The sequence below is a fragment of the Piliocolobus tephrosceles genome, chromosome 14, assembly GCF_002776525.5.
Source record: "Piliocolobus tephrosceles isolate RC106 chromosome 14, ASM277652v3, whole genome shotgun sequence".
NCBI classification, from domain to species: domain Eukaryota; kingdom Metazoa; phylum Chordata; class Mammalia; order Primates; family Cercopithecidae; genus Piliocolobus; species Piliocolobus tephrosceles.
The window spans coordinates 95,934,783-95,953,569 of NC_045447.1; the positions used below are offsets into that span (position 1 = coordinate 95,934,783).

Here is an 18,787-nt window from a genome sequence, read left to right on the forward strand (position 1 = left end):
TTACTCATAGGAAAGTAGTTTTGACTTGACTTACCTTCTGATAGTCTCACAGATCCCCAGAGGTTCCCAGACCATACTTTGAGAATCATCGATCTAGATAAAATCAGAGATTTGAGATGGGAGAGATACAAACCTTGCCCAAGTCTCCAAATTTACTTTGGAAGTGGAAACCCAGTGGCCAAGAGCAAACCTTTCCAGGGAGAAAACATTTGTTGCCTTTGCAAGATGACTCCAGTTAAAATCATCACAACAGATGTCTACAGCCACCCCAAAATATTCATTACTTTGACTAAATATGAAATATTACCCCTCCAAACCCTTTCTCCAGATTCACGTGTCTGAAAGAGCTGAAGTGAAATAGAGATGGTGCGCAATTGCTCAGAATTAAATTAGTGAGTAAAAGAGTGTGCGCTGAATTCACAGGAAAATGAGAAAAATTCCATGTACTCACCTTCTTCTTGTCCCTCTAAGCTCCTTGGAATTCCTGAGTATTACAATAGTTGTCTTTGTGGTGGGAGTTGGGGAATGCTAATGTCCTCTTCTTGCAGTTGGTGGGCGTAGATGAGGCATTTGAAAGATAACATCTACCTGATAATAGACTCAGTGACCTGTGAAGATTTCAGTTCTCTTCTTATCCATCAGATCTTTATAGTTCTGAAGACCTGCTATTAGACGGGCTGTATTTAGAGAACGAAAATTATTTTCTTATCTAAGAAAACTTTAGATAAACCGTTTTTGTAATGGGGTTCATTCTGATGAGGTCTCAGTATTTGTGGACTCCTTAACAGACTAAATCTTTTATTTCTTCAGGCAAATCTTGAAGTTCCACATTGTCTCTTAATGCCATCTGTGATTTATCCATGTATTCATTCAAAATTTGTTGGCTAGCTATTATGCCAGACATGGTGTTAGATACTGCTGACTAAAGATGAATATCCAAATTTATATATTTGAAGAGTTCGGAAGAAGGTATAAATTATTTAAATATATGTGAACTATATGTGAAAAACACTGTACTAGAGACATGGAAACATTGCTTTGGAAGACACGTAGGGGAAGACTAATTGTAGTTGAATGATTTGTAAAATGTTTCTCACTGGAGCTGGGTCCTGTAGGAGGCATTGTGATTCAGGGGATTCTTGATGAGAGAAGGGCATTCTTGAAGGGAACAGAGTGAGTAGAAGTGTGTAGTTGTGAAGAAGCCTGAGATGTGCAGGGAATGATGAGAAGCTGGAATGTAGGGTGCACATGAATGGAGGCTAGAACAAGGTTGGAAAGGAAGGCTGTGGTTAAACTGGGGACAGGCCCTAGGGATTGAAAAGGGGTATTTGTACTTTATTCTGTAGGCCACAGGGAACCATCAGTGGGCTGTTTTCTGTTGCAATGTATGTTTTGGAAAGATCTTTCTGCTTGTGGATAGGCAGGAAGAGGAATGAGTTGGGGGATGGAAGCAGTGCTTCATGTGAGTTAAGATGGTTTACTTTCACTAAGGCAATGACAATGGGAAGAGAAGGGAGGCAGTGGGGACAGAGTTGAGAGGTATGTAGAAGCTTGCATCAACCAGACCTCATTCTAGATGTGGAGAATGAGAGTTCATCCTTAAGGACAACTTATAGGAGACTGAACTGGTGAATTAAAGTAGTTACTCATTCAGGTGTAGAAAACTGGAGCAATGGCAGGAGTTCGTAGAAATGCTGATACTGATTTTAAACATTCTGAATTTGACTCATCTATGGTTTATCTAGGTGATACTTAGAAATACGAATCTCAAGAGAGGTTGAGAAGAAGTTATGTGTTTTCTTTCTAGAAACATCTGTAACCAGCTTAGTGTATACTACGTATGAACTCGATGACAAACCCTTTGCTGTTGTTTGTATGGATGTCTTATGTCTTCAGCAAGAAATAAAATTTTCAAACGGTTCCAAATATTTGTCCCTAGTCGTAAGCTTTTAAAAGGCAGGAACACTGGGTTCAACTTCTTTTGTTTTCTCACAGAGCCTAATACAGGGGTAGGCATAAATTGGGAGATAAACACTTAAAGGTATTCTTTAAAGTAAGAAGATAGAGTCAGAGAATGAAGGCAATGAAGAATAGTTTAGGCCAGGTGGGGTGGCTCATGCTTGTAATCCCAGCACTTTAGAGGCTGAGGGGCAGATAGATCCCTTGAGTCCCCTTGACCAGCCTGGGCAACGTGGCGAAATCCTATCTCTAAAACAAACAACAAAAAAAGCAAAAATTAGCCAGGAGTGGTGGTGCATGCTTATAGTTCCAGCTGTTTGGGAGGCTGAGCTTGGAGGATCCTTTAAGCCCAGGAGGCAGAGGTTGCATCAGCCGAGATCACACCGCTGCACTCCAGCCTGGCAACAGAGCAAGACCCTGTCTCAAAAAAAAAAAAAAAAAAAAAAAAAAAAAAAAAAAGAAAGAAGAATAGTTTAGAAAATTGAGCAATTAAAGTAATTCAGAGGACTTAAAAAAATCCCTCATATAGATTCTTAGTAAGAAGTGGGGAGAAAAATGGAATCCAGAGATACAAAGAAAGATGAAGAATATGAGTAATTATGGTTTTAAAAATATTTAATGCTTACAGTAATTGAAAGAAAGATTATTGCCAGAAGGGATTTTTTTAAGAAGGGAATTTAAAAAATATAAAATACTTGTAATGGTACATACCTTTAGAGAATTTAAACAAAAAAATCATTGAGAGTTAATAATAAGGTGGTTTATTTGATAGTTTCAGTAAAAAATCCTGGATCTCTGAATATAAAGACACTGAATAAACAAAAAGTGCCATTTATGATTGATATAATTAAAAGGGACTTAAACACTTTAAAAATAATATTTTGGGTGTTTTGCACCCCATAGAGAGAGGATACTGAGTATTGATTGACTGAAGGGTAAATTCCTACTGTCCAGAGACAGAGATAAACTCAGTGGAATGGACTAGGTTTTTTGCTACAGGAACAATGGTGACTTTGTCAAGCAAAGTTTTCACTTTGTTTTATTTTCAATCTATATGTTGTCTTCTATCTCATTTTCATATATCATTACATATCTATGATTATTATGTAAAAATCACTTTTCTTACTTTGTAACAGATACGGTTTGCTTTAGAAAGTGTTAAAAATCTAACCTCTGATCAGCTTTAAAGAACATAGTCTCTGGGTAGTCCATGTCTGATCCATACCATTACTTTAACTTTTTTTCGATACTATTAATATTCAAACAAAAATAGCTTAAGAGAACCTGCCAGATGAATGAGATTGGGTCATATTCCTCTTCAATAATAAAAATCTTGCTAAGGCTGGCACCTGGGGAAAGGCTAGTGAGATTAAAATCAGTGACTCTTTCACCTCCCTTTGCTTTGTCAAGCATAAGAGAAAGAGGGACTATGAAGCCTTGACAAGGAGAGCAGTGACTTTAATTGAGGGCAAGAAGGGCCTAGGCCTTGATTCCTAATTATAGATGTTTTTTCAAACATCAGAGGTGCAAACTCAAAATACCTTGCAATTTACTGGTGAGTACAGTCTACTTAAATAAAGGACTATTTAATTCAAAGAAATTTAGAAGGCTTTTTCTTATGCCAGCTTTGTGTATATTATATTATCATATCCCTGGAGAATGTAAAATTCTGAATGTGGACCTGCACCTTGCTATTTTTTTCCCTCACTTGGATCTTCTTTGGTGTGTATGTGGCTGTGTTTACATGTGTCTCCTATGTGTCCAGCTTATTTTTGGGCATAGAGGAGAGGTTCCTGATGACTCGCACTCTTTACTTCTCACTACCATCACATACATTACTTTTATGGCTTCCATCCTGCCATTTCAATGCATGGGAAATACGATCACAGGGTAACATGAGTTAATAAGTAATTTTAGGAGGATATTGCTTAAAAATGGTTTCTCAACTATGTTCCATTTGGTTCCTTGTGTTGATAAAATGAGAGCTTCCTTAACAGTAGAATTCACATCGTGAAGTTGAGTTGAAGTTTGAGGATTCTTGCTACCATTTAACATTTAATGACATTCAGTTTTCTTGACTCATATTTTTGACATAGTGTTCCATGTTTCATCTGTCACCAATACAGTCCTACTTGGATCTGTAAGCCAAATGAATGCCACCTATTAAATATTGTAGTGTACTCTTCGATTGTTCATATATTTAGTAGGTTATTATTAATTTAATGACTATGGTCCTAGTCCCTTTCACATATGGTGCCATAGGTGGAGGAAGGCTTCAAATGTTTCCATAGTATTTATATTTTTTCATTATGTGAATGCCACACAAGCAGCTCTGCAGCCAGAATTTCTTGGTGGCCCAAATATAAAGCCTTCTAATTAGAAGTATGTGGTGCTGTAATAAAAGCATTATCAAACCAGCTGTACTAGGTGCAGATTTTCTGTTTTGATTCATGTGTGTGCATCTATTACAAACACAGCACAAATAGAATATAAAATAAGTTAACACTCACAGCCAAACCTGTTAAATTTAGTTCAACAAATTGTATGAAACCCTCCATCTGTTTGCTACATTATTCTCACAATGATAATAGGCAAGGCAGATTTGCTAGCTGGGTTTTGTAGAGAGAATGGCTTGTTCAAAAAATAGGTAATAAGCTCCCCTAAATGAAACCAAACCAAACAGCATTATTTTCTTCTCTGTGGCTTTGAGTGTTTATGTTGTGATATTACATTTACACGGATGTTATTACTGATCTGTTGTGCCAAAGAATAATTTTGAAGCTCATTTATCAATAATTATTGCTCTGGCCAGTATGAATGTTCCAAAAGAGCAAGCAAGTGTGTGGAACAGATCTTTTGATTTCTTTAGTAATAGGTCATGAATAGCTGTTTTTTGCCTTTAGAACCTTTTGCTATGATTTGCTCTTGGCATTGCAAATACATTTATATTTTCAAAAATACAGGAGGGCCACTAAGGTCTTTACCATGTAATAATTTGTAAATTGAATAATATTCACATTGTAGGGTTATTGAGGATTGCATGAGATAAAGAAGCATCTAGCACCAATGCTGATTTCTAAGCTGATGAAGCTAACTTGACTTACTTACCTGTCAGCACCTACATCCTATTAGTAATAATTGTGAATTACTGCAGACATCTCTCAGAATTCCCATGACATGTCTTTCTAGAAAGCCAAAATTTTTCTGAATATAGTTTTAGGAACAGCTATCTTAGTTCTCAGATACTAATTCTCTTACTGTCTGAGAACTAAGACAGTTCTCAGATACTCATGATAATTTTTATTTTATTTTTTCAATTTAAATGAACAATTATTTAGCTCCTACTATGTGTGAAGAATTTGTGTACTAGATATATAGGAAGTAAAGATAAATATATCACAGTCTATACAGGTTCAAACATTAATTTGAAACACTAGTCACACTTTTATTCCATTAAACACTGATTTTCCTTCCAGTTTTTGGATTTTTCTTGGCTACGTGCCTGGAAAAACCTTAAAACCTATCAAGAAGACATATACCATTCATGCCACACATCTAATATCATTCATTGTTTTAATAATTCTTTTATTTATTATTATTTTTATATATAAACAGCTCTGGAGGCATCCTATAGAGAGAGAAACCATGGCACAGATCAGGTTTCACTGCCACTGTGTTTGTTAGTAAACCAAGTATCCCCAGGTCCTCTGGCTATCAGGGCCCACAGGCCCCTTTGTATCTGAATAGTAATAGTAGATCTCCCTACTGCCACATTCAGCATAACCACAGGAAGACTTGTCCTTAGGTTCTCATCCCTTTTGTATCTGGAAATCCCCAAAGAACACATTGTTTTCCAAATTTAATTCTGGGGGATGGATTTGGGAGTCTTGTGGCAGCTTCTCCAGGCTGCTTCCACACTCCCTTGCAACTTTGTTCCAAATGTGAAAACAAGCCTCTCATCTGACTCTCTGTAGTATACTTATGATTAAATGCAAACATTTTGCAAACTCTGCTGAAGAGCTGCAGGTAATTCAGGAAATTACAACACAGAAAAAAAATCTTAAATATGAATTTGCCTATTATAACTCCATAATATCAGAGGCTATATTCTTTTACAGGATGATGTCTACTGGTTTTCCTTCTCTGTTCCAACCCAGTGGCAGTGTTTACCTCCACAACAGGAGTGAGAACATTTGACCAGGTTTCCTTTATTCAGAGACCTGACACCCCAACTTTCTCTTGGGCTAACTGCAAAGAAAAAAGAATAATAAAACCCTTCCTCTTTACCTCCAGGCTGTGGTTCATGTTTCAGTAAACCTATAACCTCCTTTTCAGATGAAACTCTACCTCTATTTAAGAAGGCCTTTTACGTTATTACATAGAATAGTTTAGCATCTGGTTTTCTCAGCTCACCCATTCCTGAAAAGCAGGATTTATAAGTTCAGATATCTTTGTAATCTGGTAAATATAAATGGGTGAGCACAGTGGCTCATACCTGTAATCCCAGCACTTTGGGAGGCCAAGGTGGGCACATCATGAGGTCAGGAGATCGAGACCATCCTGGCTAACACGGTGAAACCTGTCTCTACTAAAAATACAAAAAAATTAGCCCAGCATAGTGGCGGGCGCCTGTAGTCCTAGCTACTCAGGTGGCTGAGGTGGGAGAATGGCATGAACCTGGGAGGTGGAGCTTGCAGTGAGCCGAGATTGTGCCACTGCATTCCAGCCTGGGTGACAGAGCGAGACTCTGTCTCAAAAAAAAAAAAAATATATATATATATATATATATATATATATGGGTGATGTGGGCTGTTTATAAGAAAAAGTATGCTGTCTTCAATCTTTTTGAAATAAATAGTTGGACTTCTTGGGTGTATTTTTTAACACAACCTTTGATAGGAAAAAGTTTAGGAAATATTTAGCTTAAGTGTGATGACATTTATCATCTGATATATATAATAAATAGGGAAAGATGGGAACCGTGGTTAGTGGATAACAGATGCTTCACCTACAGAGAACCTGGGACTCAACTTTAGCTGTTGACACCACATGAGAGCATGAGTGGGGCATTCCCAACTCTTCCTACTATTTGGAGAGACAACAGGAATTCCCATTTCTATGAGGTGACTGGATTTTGCTTCCAAAATTTAAAAACACTATGAGGGTTGATACTGTATGTTTCAAATGAAGCATGTTGGTAGGCCACATCTGATCTCTAGGGTGCAGTTTCTCAGCCTCTGTTGAAAAGGATTTGGGCTTCACTTTTGCAAAGCCAAAAGGCCAGAAGGTCAATGGAATTTTTTTTGGTTTTGATTTTGTTTTGGCCAAATCTATACATAGTGTTTTTATTGTTTTGTGGAATAACAGCATCAACAAGTTACGACATTATAATAGTATTTTGTCTCTGTTACATAGACAAGATGAAGATTTGGGGAAGAACAGTAGTTCACCTGAAAATGTTTGATTTAGTTACAGGAATTAGTCTGGATAGAAGAAAGGACATGAGAGGTTTGGAATCAGACAGACCTAGGCTTAAACCCATCTCTGACATTCAAATGTAAGTTGGTGTAAAAGACAAACTCTATGACTCACCTTCTGATCTGTAAAATGGGAATAATAAAGCTTACCTTACAAATAGGAGTAAGGCCAGATAATTCATACAACTGGCTGGTCCATAGTAAGCATTAAAAAATATCAGTTTCTTCTTTTCTACCTCCTGTTTACTTGGTTGTTTATTAATTTCCACCACTTGCCTTAGTTCCAAAGCCAGAACTTTTAAGTTTGTTTTGTTTCTGTGTGTAGGTTTTGCAGTGTTTAGAAGTGGGATGGCTATCTCAACAAGTTCCAATAAATTCCTAGTTTTATCCAATGGAAGACTCCCTGGTCTCTTGCCCAGGATTTGTTATGGCACTTCCCCAGTACATTTTGTTGTATTCCTAGTACTGCGTTAATCCATCTAGCTGTGCTCACTTGATGTCTAATGGTTGGTCCTGCTGACATAACCTTAGCAACCTTATTTTCCTTGTTAGTATCACCCACAGCAGCCAAGTAGCTCCTCCACCAATTACTCATTTAATTGTTTAACTAGTTGCATGTATTTCTCTCTTACATTGTCATTCATATTATTTTTAGTGGAATTTGGGGCAGAAAAGCTACTATCATTTTTTCTCTTTGTCATTATTAGTTTGTACAGCCAGTGCGAAGCAATCTGGGGAAAACACAGGTTGTTTATCAGGAATGCTGTGTTCCAGTTGTTCTAGTAGCAGAAGGTCTGCCATTAGCTGTATGCCACTAGGCAATTCTCCTGACCCTTGGGTGCTTGGTTATCTCTTTTGTAAATTGAAGTTAATAGTGTTTGCCCTGCTAGCTCTCTGGGTTGTCATGAGATAATAGATAACAAGGAATTTCACTCTACAAATGTAATGTGACTGAAAAATAAAGGTCATCATTTTAGAGTTTTAAGGAATGGGACAGGGTTCCTCAAACTTTGCTCTACACTAGAACCACCTGGGGAGCTTTAAAAGCACCCCATGCTCAAACACAGTTTATAGTCATTAAATCAGACTCCGATGTGGAACCTAGGTGTTGGTATTTTTTTTTAATAGGAAATATGTTTATTATTGATCATCTCAATTCAAAAATATTCTTTCTCAGGGCTGGTCCATCATATTCAGTCTCTTTGCAAATATTAAATACATCAAAATCATGATCAATTTTAACAGTAACACAGAAACTTCTGTACAGTAAGCAACACAGGAATTTCTAACAATGATGCAAGAGCTCCAGAACTTGCCAGTAAAACAAAGGAAGCATTTCCAATGACAAGGCGTAGGAACCCATGGATAAAAATCTAACAGAACACATGCTGGAAACCAAGGTTAGGAAATGGTGTCATCCACCCTTGATCTGAGTATGCTCAGTGATGGCACAAAGCATGTCCTGTGAGAGCGACTTGGAGATACAATCGCTTCTATCCAGAAATGTGCCCTTTGGGAATGGGACATATGGTACCTAAGTGCCCCCAAATCAATTGTTTTCCAACTTCTTGTCTACACAATCGTAACCAAGGTTTCAAGGAGAAGGCAGGCGCAGGAAGTATTTAGCTTTGACTTCTTAGCAGATGTAACACCAGCTCTTCATCCTCCGCTAAAGACAGGCCAGTATCCAAAGGCTCTAAAGTGTCCCACTCGGCCTTCTTTCTGTTATGACTTGTTGGTCCCATGTCTTCCACTTCACTGTTTTTCCTCTTTTTCATCCCCTGCTTCTTCTTGGTATCACTAATTTCATTTTCCATATCTTCACTATCTGAATCTTCAGAGCTTCTGTACCTATCTGGATCTGGGAGTGTGCTTAGATCAAATCCATCATCATCATCATCACTCCAATCCAGAAAGCCTTCCTCTTCATCTTTGGCCTTCGCTTGTCTCTTATTGGCTTCTCTTCTGGCTTCCCTTTCTTTCAGTCTTTCCTCCTGATGCTTTGCCTTAATTTTCTTCCTATATTCTTCTTTGTCAAATTTGTCCTCTTCCTGAAGTCTTCCCTTTGCTTTATCTAAGTTGATACCACCCATGTTATCATCCTCCTCAGCATCCTTGATGGCAGATTTCTGCATTTGTGGCCACTGCTGAACCAACTCTCCTTCATCAGTACCTCTTATCTTCTTATTCACTTTAAAAATTCTCTTCATTACCTTTTTTGCTTCTGCAACTTTTTTTCTTGATGCTGGATTTAGAAGGTTCTTTCTTCTGTAATGTTTTCTCCTCTTTAAGGTCAAATCCAAACACATTGTGCCACGTCACCTTCAAGAAATCAGCATCTTCTTCCTCCTCATCTCTGTCTAGGAACTGCATAGGAACTTCCTTGATATTCTGTGCCTCACTGGTGTTAGGAAGAGATGGAGCTTGAGATCCTTTTGCCTTTGCCAGTTTCTCTTCCATTTCTTCTTCATCGTCTTCCTCTTCTTCCTGTTCTTCATCACTAGTATCGTTAGCCAGTCTGTGCTCTGCCCCTTTGAGTCTTTTTCCACCTTTCAGAAGGATGGACATTTTCTCATTGAAGAAGCCTCTAAATTCTTCCACTTTGTCATCAGTGAGGGAGGGGGCCATTGGCTCAATTACTTCATCAGCTTGGCTCATTACCAATTCTTTGATGGGTTGTTTCTGCACTTTCTGAAGAAATCTTATGCATGGTGCCACAACAAGACCAAGAGACAGGGCATATTCAGGTATAGATAACTTACATCAAATACTTCTTTATCCTTCATCAGGTATATCAATCGTGTATAGGAGACGAAACACCTTTGAGCTGTTTCTTTTAAATCTTGATCTTGAGCTAAAAAATATTCCAATTTTTTGGACATCTATAAGTTTTTCTGGATTGATTTTGATTTCCTTCACAGGTACTTTCTTCTGAAGAAGCTGCTGCACGATAGCTTTTTTCTGAGGCAAGCAAAATTAATAAAGTTTCACCATCTTCTTTGTATCCGGCAGTTCTACCTGCTCTGTGAATATATGTGTTGACATCCTCAGGACAATCAAACTGAGGAGTCCAATTCACACCCAGGAAATCCGGCCCCCTGGCTGCAATATCACTAGCAAAGAGTACCGCAGCTCTATTACGGACAAACTCATTATAGACTTCCATTCTTCTCATTTGCTGCTGTCAACTGTGGAGGGCAAGGATAGAAATACCAGGACGTAGCTGGCAAAACACTCGGTACAGATATTGGACGTCTTTGCAACTGGAAAAAAAATACAATGCTCTTCTTCTTCAGATGGCTTCTCAAAAAGGAATACAGCAACTTATTTTTTGCTGCTGCTCACAAACTATGTAATTCTGTTCCAAAGTGGCAGGGGTGCTATATTTTGCTTTTTCATGGACCCAGACATACTCAGGGTTTTTCAAACTCAAGCATGCAAGGTCCTTTACAGATTTAGTTTGTGTTGCTGAGAAAAGTAAAGTCTGACGTTTCTTGGGGAGATTTTCAGTATCAGCAGAGCCCATATCCAAGAATCTATCTACTTCATCAAGAACTAACATTTGGAGATCGGTAGCGTGAAAAGATACTGTTTCATCCATGTGTTGAGGAAGCTGACCTGGTGTGCACACAAGTATATTTATGTTGTTGATCCTCTCAGCTTTGTGTTTCAGATTCTTTGCACCAATGATGAGACCAGCTGAGAAGCCATGAGTCTTTCCCACTTTTTGGAGAACCTCAAAGGTCTGATAGGCCAGTTCTCTCATAGGTGATATTATGAGAACCCCAAGCCCATCTGTTGAGGTCCGTTGCAGACGATATAAGGCTTCCAGCACTTGAACAAGGAAAGCCAAAGTCTTGCCAGATCCAGTTTTGGCTGCTCCAAGTACATCTTTACCTTGCAAAGCCAATCCAGTGGTCTGCTTCTGTATCTCAGTTACCAAACGGTACTGAGCTTCTTGCAAACCTTTTAGTGTTTTTTCTGGACAAGGAAAAAGCTGAAAATCTTGTAATTTCATTTACATTTATCTTCTCATAGTTCTGCATGAGGCGGCTGATACCCTCGTGCCTAACCTGCCATTTGGGTTTCTTCAGTTGCTTCCTTAACTGCTTCTTTTTTTTCTGCCTGTGGCTGTATTTTTTCTTCCAGCGATTGAAGCTCTGCACTGGGTCAGGTTGGGCTCCCGAACCCGGAGAGTCTGCAGTTTTGCCCAATGTGGAGGCGACGACAGCTCGGGTCACCCCCAGACACGAAGCACCTAAGGCCAGGCTCGTAGAACAAGCATGGGGAAAACACACAGAGGCACATGCGTAGGTGTTGGTATTTTTGAACTACTCATGTGATGCTAGTGCACAGCCAAGTTTGTGAACAGTGCTCCAGCACCTTGCTCTCAGAGTATGGTCCATGAGGCCGACCATTAACAGGATCACCTGAGAGTTCATTAGGAATGCAGGTTGTCAAGTCCATTCTAAATCTTTGTATTTTAACAAGATCTTCAGGTGATTCATTTGCATCTTAACATTTTAGAAGCACTGCTTTAGAAGTTATTTCATCTGTTTTATTTTGAAGTTGAAGAAAAATCCAGAGAAGTTACGGAGTTTACTGATGGTCACAGTTCTAGCTAATGAAGCCAGGACTGGAATTCAAAATTCTTGAATTCCAAACCTGTGCTTCTCTCCAACGCTGTGGATGTAGGCCTGTGTTATGCTTCACATAGAAGAAAAAGGTGTGGATAAATTGTCAATAATGTGTACACTTTGAGTGTACTCTGTCTTTTTCAGATGTGGCTAATGGATTTGCTGTAATTCTCATCTCTCTCTAGACCTATCACCTTTGAGAACAATGTTCATGAGATGGAGAAACTTACGGGAAGCTGCACCTAGATAGATTGCTTTGGATATTTCGGGATACAGTGGAAGAGTTTGCAATTTAATTGTGCTTGTTATTGAGGTTTTTTTTTTTTTTTTTTTTTTGGTTGTGTGTGTGTGGGTGTGTGTGTGGGTGTGTGTGTGTGTAGCAGGGTCTCAGTCTCTTGCCCAGGCTGGAGTGCAGTGGCACGATCTCAGCTCACTGCAACCTCTGCCTCCCGGGTTCAGACGACTGTCCTGCCTCAGCCTCCTGAGTAACTGGGATTACAGGTGTGAGCCACTGTGCCTGGCCTGTTATTGACTTCTCTTACTAAAATTATCTACTTCCAAAGCATGAATACTAATAAAAAATATTTATAAAATAAGACTTTTCTGCTCTTCATTAGCTGATGGACCAGTCTCAAGACTAAAAGACCATGGTATGAGACAAGAATACTGGTCTAAAAGATGATGGTATGGGAAAAGAATATAATTTTTTCTTTCAGTTATCAACTTGAGGCTTTTGGGAAAGGGGAAAACCTGGGAATTTAGGGATGCAGTTAGTTTTGTAAGAAGCCAACTGAACGTTCTAAAGACAGAGCTTATGCTAGACTCTGTGCTCAAATTGATCTAGCCAGAGTATGAAGGAAGCTGGAGAGAAAATGCAGGCTAGGTTGGTGTTGATCTGTCCAATCAAACACCACATGGGTTTAGCAGATGTATGCCATGCACATTGAGATGTGCTATTTTAAATTTCCTGGGGCAATACTTGTTAGAGAAGAGCAGTATGTTGTTGGACTCATCAGGCTTCTTAGTAATATGTACCTAGCTCTCTCCTCCTCTCTGCACCTGCTGTGCCACTGATTATACTGTAAGTAATGGCAGCTTTGCCTTGGGAGGTTATGGATATGCTGCAGATGAGGCATCTCTCCTGTGAAGGTGTGTAAATTTCAAATTGCTAGTTGCAGCTCCTTGCAAGAGGGCCATGGGGAGCAGGAGGGAGAGAACACCAGTGGGAGTGACACCCAAAGCCGTAATAATTTCTGATGATTAACCTCCAGTTTTTCACATCCCCTATTATGTGTGTTTCCAGGATCATAGATAAAATGATTGCTTTGCTGCATGGAAAATCTGGCACTGTATAACTATCTAATTTTCCACACATGATATCATAATACCTCTAGTAGCACTATTTGTAGCTAAAGCCTCCCTCTCCTCCTCCTTCCTGTTTTTTCCTCTATTTGATGTATTTTCCTTTCTTTCATTAATTGCAAGGGGCTTTAGCCCAGGGTGAGGATAGTGAGTAGTGCAATAGGAGTGGTGGCTTCAGAGCCTCCGGTCTGCATGGTAAAAAAATATATGTGTGTGTTTAGCTGTTTAGGAGAAGATTTCTAAAGACCCAGAGTGATATTATTACAGCTAGAATGTATTTAGAAACTCTAATGAAATGCATGTAAGGACAGAGGCAGGTAATAGAAATGAGTGACTGGATCAAGAGAACTGTGGTGGACTGGGCAGCTCCTAGCCTGTCTTAGAAGGGACATACCAGCCAGCTCCATCCATTGTTGCTATAGAGTGACAACCAGTGCTATGAAATCTCATTTTTAAACAGAAGCTAAAAATTCAAGTTTTACGTGAAATGTTCTGCTCTCTAAATGTTCATAATTGAGGTTTCTTTTTAACTCCATCAACTATGTAGCCCAAAAACCACATCTGAAGGACTAGATTGGGCCTGTGGAGCAGGAGTTTGTAAACTTGATTTAGTCTGATGTCCTCATTTCACGGAAGAAAAGGAATTTGTCCAAGCTCACTCTTGACATTAGTGAGGTGCACAGTTGAGAAAAGAATGCAGGTCAGAATGCTCCTCATTCTTTTCACCTCTGAAGATACCTACAGTAGGATTTATGTGCCAGGCAGTGAGCTAGGTCAGGGTTAGGTTACAGATATGGCTGCAGCCCTCAGTGACCTCACAGTCTGGCAGGGGTGACAGACAAGCAAACAACTAACTATAATTCTTTGAGGTATGTGCAACAAAGAAGTAGCTATAAATGCAGAGGCAACATCAGGAGGAACAAGTTCATTTCATCTGTGAAGAGGGTGACATGGTGTGAAGAATCACGATGGGCTTACAGAAAAGGTAATGCCTTGGTTGGGTATTGACACTTAAATATTTTGATAATAGTCACGGTGTTTTGTTTGCTTGCTTCTTTTACGTTTGTTAAGCAGCTGGGTTGTTACTGTGATTCTGATGAATTTAGGGGGGCAGGAATTGATAATAAATTGTCTCGTATTGACTTAATTTAAAGTTCACACATACCACCTTACTTGGACCTCATAATGTTTGGTGAGGGTAAGGAATAGGGCAGGTATTCGTAGATGAGGAAATTGTTACTCGGGAAAACTAAATGCAAGGCCCAGTGTCACCTCATTATATATGCAGCAGTAGAACTGGGTGGAAGGGAAGTTTCTCATTTGTAGTTGGTGCTATTTATATTTTGGGTCCTGACTTAGCGTGGCAACACAAATCATCCATCCTGTGCTGTAAACCAATTCCAAGTTCTGGAATCCTCAGGAATTTTTGCCTCAACTTTCCCAGGAAATTGGATTTGAAGAACTACCCTTATGTTCATTGGAGATAAGGTGAAGATAAAGGTTTGGCAAGACTCTGATTTAGAGTGCAGAAACACTCAGTCTTTCAGCCTGGCCCCATTCCACAAGTTGTAGGCCTCCAAGGCTGTGTTCAGTGGGACACTGGTGAGAGTAGAAGGTTGGGGGATAGGAGGCCTAATTTTCACGGAGTCCCAGTGTAGGCTAGCAGGAACCTTGGGAATGCTATTGTGTCTGGAATTGGTGGGTTCTTGGTCTCGCTGACTTCAAGAATGAAGCCGCAAACCCTTGTGGTGAGTGTTACATCTCATAAAGGTGGGGTGGACCCAAAGAGTGAGCAGCAGCAAGATTTATTGTAAAGAGCATAACAACAAAGCTTCCACAGTGTTGAAGGGGACTGGAGCAGGTTGCCACTGCTGGCTCCCGCAGCCTGCTTTTATTCCCTTATCTGACCCCACCCACATCCTGCTGATTGGTCCATTTTACAGAGAGCTGATTGGTCTATTTTACAGAGTACTGATGGGTACGTTTACAATCCTTGAGCTAGACAGAAAGGTTCTCCAAGTCCCCACTAGGTTAGCTAGATACTGAGTACCAATTGGTGTATTTACAAACCTTGAGCTAGACACAGAGTACTGACTGGTGTATTTACAAACCCTGAGCTAGACACAGAGTGCTGATTGGTGTATTTACAATCCCCTAGCTAGACATAAAGGTTCTACAAGTCCCCACTAGACTCAGGAGCCCAGCTGGCTTCACCTAGTGGATCCTGTACCACCGCTGCAGCAGAGCAGTCCTGAGCTGTGCCTCCACTCCTCAGCCCTTGGGCGGTCCATGGGACCGGGCGCCAAGGAGCAGGGGGCAGTGCTCCACGCTGGAGCCCACTGTGGAGGAGGGTGCTTGGACAGCCCTGCCCCGTGGGGAGGCAGCTGAGGCCCGGCGAGAACTGGAGCACAGCACCGGGGGACTGGCACTGCTGGGGAACCCTGTGCACCCACCGCAGCTGCTGGCCCAGGTGCTAAGCCCCTCACTGCCTTGGGCCTGCGGTGCTGGCGGCAGCTCAGTGTTCCGGCCTGCTGAGCCAGGGCCCCCGCCCAGCCGGTGCCCCCACCCGCGCCCCCAAGCCAGAACTCGCGCTGGCCCGGAAGCACAGTGAGCAGCCCTGGTTCCTGCCCTTGCCTCTCACTCCACACCTCCTGGCAAGCAGAGGGAGGCGGCTCCAGTCTCGACCAGCCCAGAGAGGGACTCCCACAGTGCTGTGGCAGGCTGAAGGGCTCCTCAAGCACCGCCAGAGTGGATGCTGAGGCCCAGGAGGCACGGAGAGCGAGGGCTGTTAGCACATTGTCACCTCTCACTATGGGCATGGGGTTAGGTACATACAAACAATTTCACACTTATAGTGGGTTATTTTAGAAATTCATTGACTGGCTGGGTGCAGTGACTCAGGCCTGTAATCCCAGCACTTTGGGAGGCTAAGGCAGGCGGATCACAAGGTCAGGAGATTGAGACCATCCTGGCTAACACGGTGAAATCCCGTCTCTACTAAAAACACACAAAAAATTAGCCAGACATGGTGGCAGGTGCCTGTAGTCCCAGCTACTTAGGAGGCTGAGGCAGGAGAATGGCGTGAACCCAGGAGGCGGAGCTTGCAGTGAGCCCAGATGGCGCCACTGCACTTCAGCCTGGGTAACAGAGCAAGACTACATCTCAAAAAAAAAAAAAAAAGAAATTCATTGACGATGTGACCCAACTTCTTAGGAGAAAATTGAGACAGTAAGAAAGGGGATACTTTTACTGAGTGCTCACTGTGTCTTTACAACTGCACTAGGTATTTTTATGTTATTCAAGTTAATACTGCCAGAAAGCCTGAAAGATGAACATCATCAACTCCATTTTCCAGAAGAAAAGCTGAGATTCAAAGAAGAGGTTATGTGACTTGCCAAAGGTTAGATGGGTATTAAATGATGGAGCTTGTATAGAGATAGGTCTGGTAGTCTGACTGAATCCAAAGAACGTGTCATAAGAAACCTAAGAAATGGGACATAATTTTCTGTGTAATGAAGGTGATTTATTTTATATAATAATTTTACTTGGAGTACCTATGTGCACGTGTGCATGTATGTGTTTGTATGTGTATGCTTATGGTGATGGTGAGGTGTCAACAGAAAACAGCGTAGGAAAGGCAGAGGAAAGAACCAAATGGGTGAATTTACTTCTAGTCTAATTTACCATGTTGGCTATTCACTTTCAGTTACTCTGCATTAACGGAGATAAAAGAGTCTGGTGGAAAATCTCAAAACTGGATTAATGAAATTATTTGTATTTGGTATTGGGTGTGAGTGTGTGTAATGGTTTAGAAAATTATAAAACAAATAATGAAACCATTTAGTCAATGTTCAACTTAGGAGGAAGAGAAACGCTGTGCTTTTCGTCAACTCTGCTCAATAACATCTCTCTCCTTCCTTCTTTCACATAGCAGTGTCTCTTAGGCGGGCACAAGTTATCCTTACAAAGGGAACTGGTTTCTCTCTCTCCATTTGCTTGTTTACTTTTTCAGATTTCCTGGAAGAGTTAAGGTAATTAAACAGCTTGGTGTAATTGCGATGCTTTTCAGCTTTCTTTTCCAATTTCTTTTAAACTATAGCCTATGGTTGGTTGTAAGGAGGACTACCAATTAATTTACCTAACATAGTTTAATTGAACACCTACCATATGCAAGGCACTGTGCTAACTTCTGGGGAATACAAATATCAAAGTGACAAAGGCAGATACGAAACTTACTGTATTGTAGTTAGATTGTAAGAAAAACAGGCCCAGATCATACCAGGCAGAGATGCTGGGAAAGATAATTCGATATCCTTAAAAAAAAAATATTTAAAAAATATTTGTTCTGCATTTATTTAGCAGGAGAGAGGTTATTATCAGCTTGAACTTTTAATTTTCTATTAAAGTGTACACTCAGCTTTGATGAGAAAGATGTTTGTTTTTTTTTTTTTTTTTTTTTTTGAGGCAGGGTCTTGCTCTGTCACCCAGGCTGGAGTGCAGTGGCATGATCTTGGCTCACTGCAACCTCTGCTTCCCAGGTTCAAGTGATTCTTGTGCCTCAACCTCCCGAGTAACTGGGATTATAGATGTGTGCCACCATGCTCAGCTGATTTTCGTATTTTTAAGGTCAATTTATATGTATATATTTTCAGCTATTTATAGAATTGCATGTGGGTACCATGGTACCATTTTATTTCAATGAAAACCCCTCCTGTAGATTGTTACTCTGGGCTACCACCCAACTGGCCCAGCCCTTAACTTTGCTCTCTATAGAAGAACGGAGCTCATGGAGACAGGGGAGGGAAACGGAGGAGGGAAAGACTAATTCTGCCTGCTACTGAGCCAGGCCTCAAAGAATGATTAAAGTTTCTAAAAGCTGAGAAACTAAGGCCCAGGACAAGATAGGTCTGTCAGGAAGAGAGGGCAGTAGAGGCAAATGCAGGGCCAACTAAGCTAAGGTACAAGGGCCACAAACTGAAAGAGAGATATAGGAAGTCACTAGCTGACTGCAAAGGACAGATCTGATGAAGTATTACTGGCAGATTCAAAGGTCTTACTTCTACCATGGGACAGTTCTCATGAAGTGATAAAAGCTGAAACTGGAATGAAGTAGGGGAGAGCCAGGCTGGAGCGCTTCTCTTATTGGAGGCTACAGTCACTTGCTTTAAGTTATCCCTGTCCTTAAGCACAAGCATTCTGCACCAGCTTCTACATTACCCTCACTGTTCTGTGCCTTGCTTTGCTTCAACAACCTTTCTTGAAAGGATGTGCCATTTAGTGGCTCCTTTGCCACTTTTTTCTCAATTGCTGACTTAGGATTTTTTTGTTTATTTGTTTTAAAGACAGGGTCTT

General features: G+C 40.5%; 1 pseudogene; it reads right to left on the bottom strand.

Moving 5' to 3' along the window:
- Positions 1 to 9,058: 9,058 nt before the first annotated feature.
- LOC111543262 lies at positions 9,059 to 16,254 on the bottom strand (annotated as a pseudogene).
- Between the last annotated feature and the right edge of the window lie 2,533 nt (positions 16,255 to 18,787).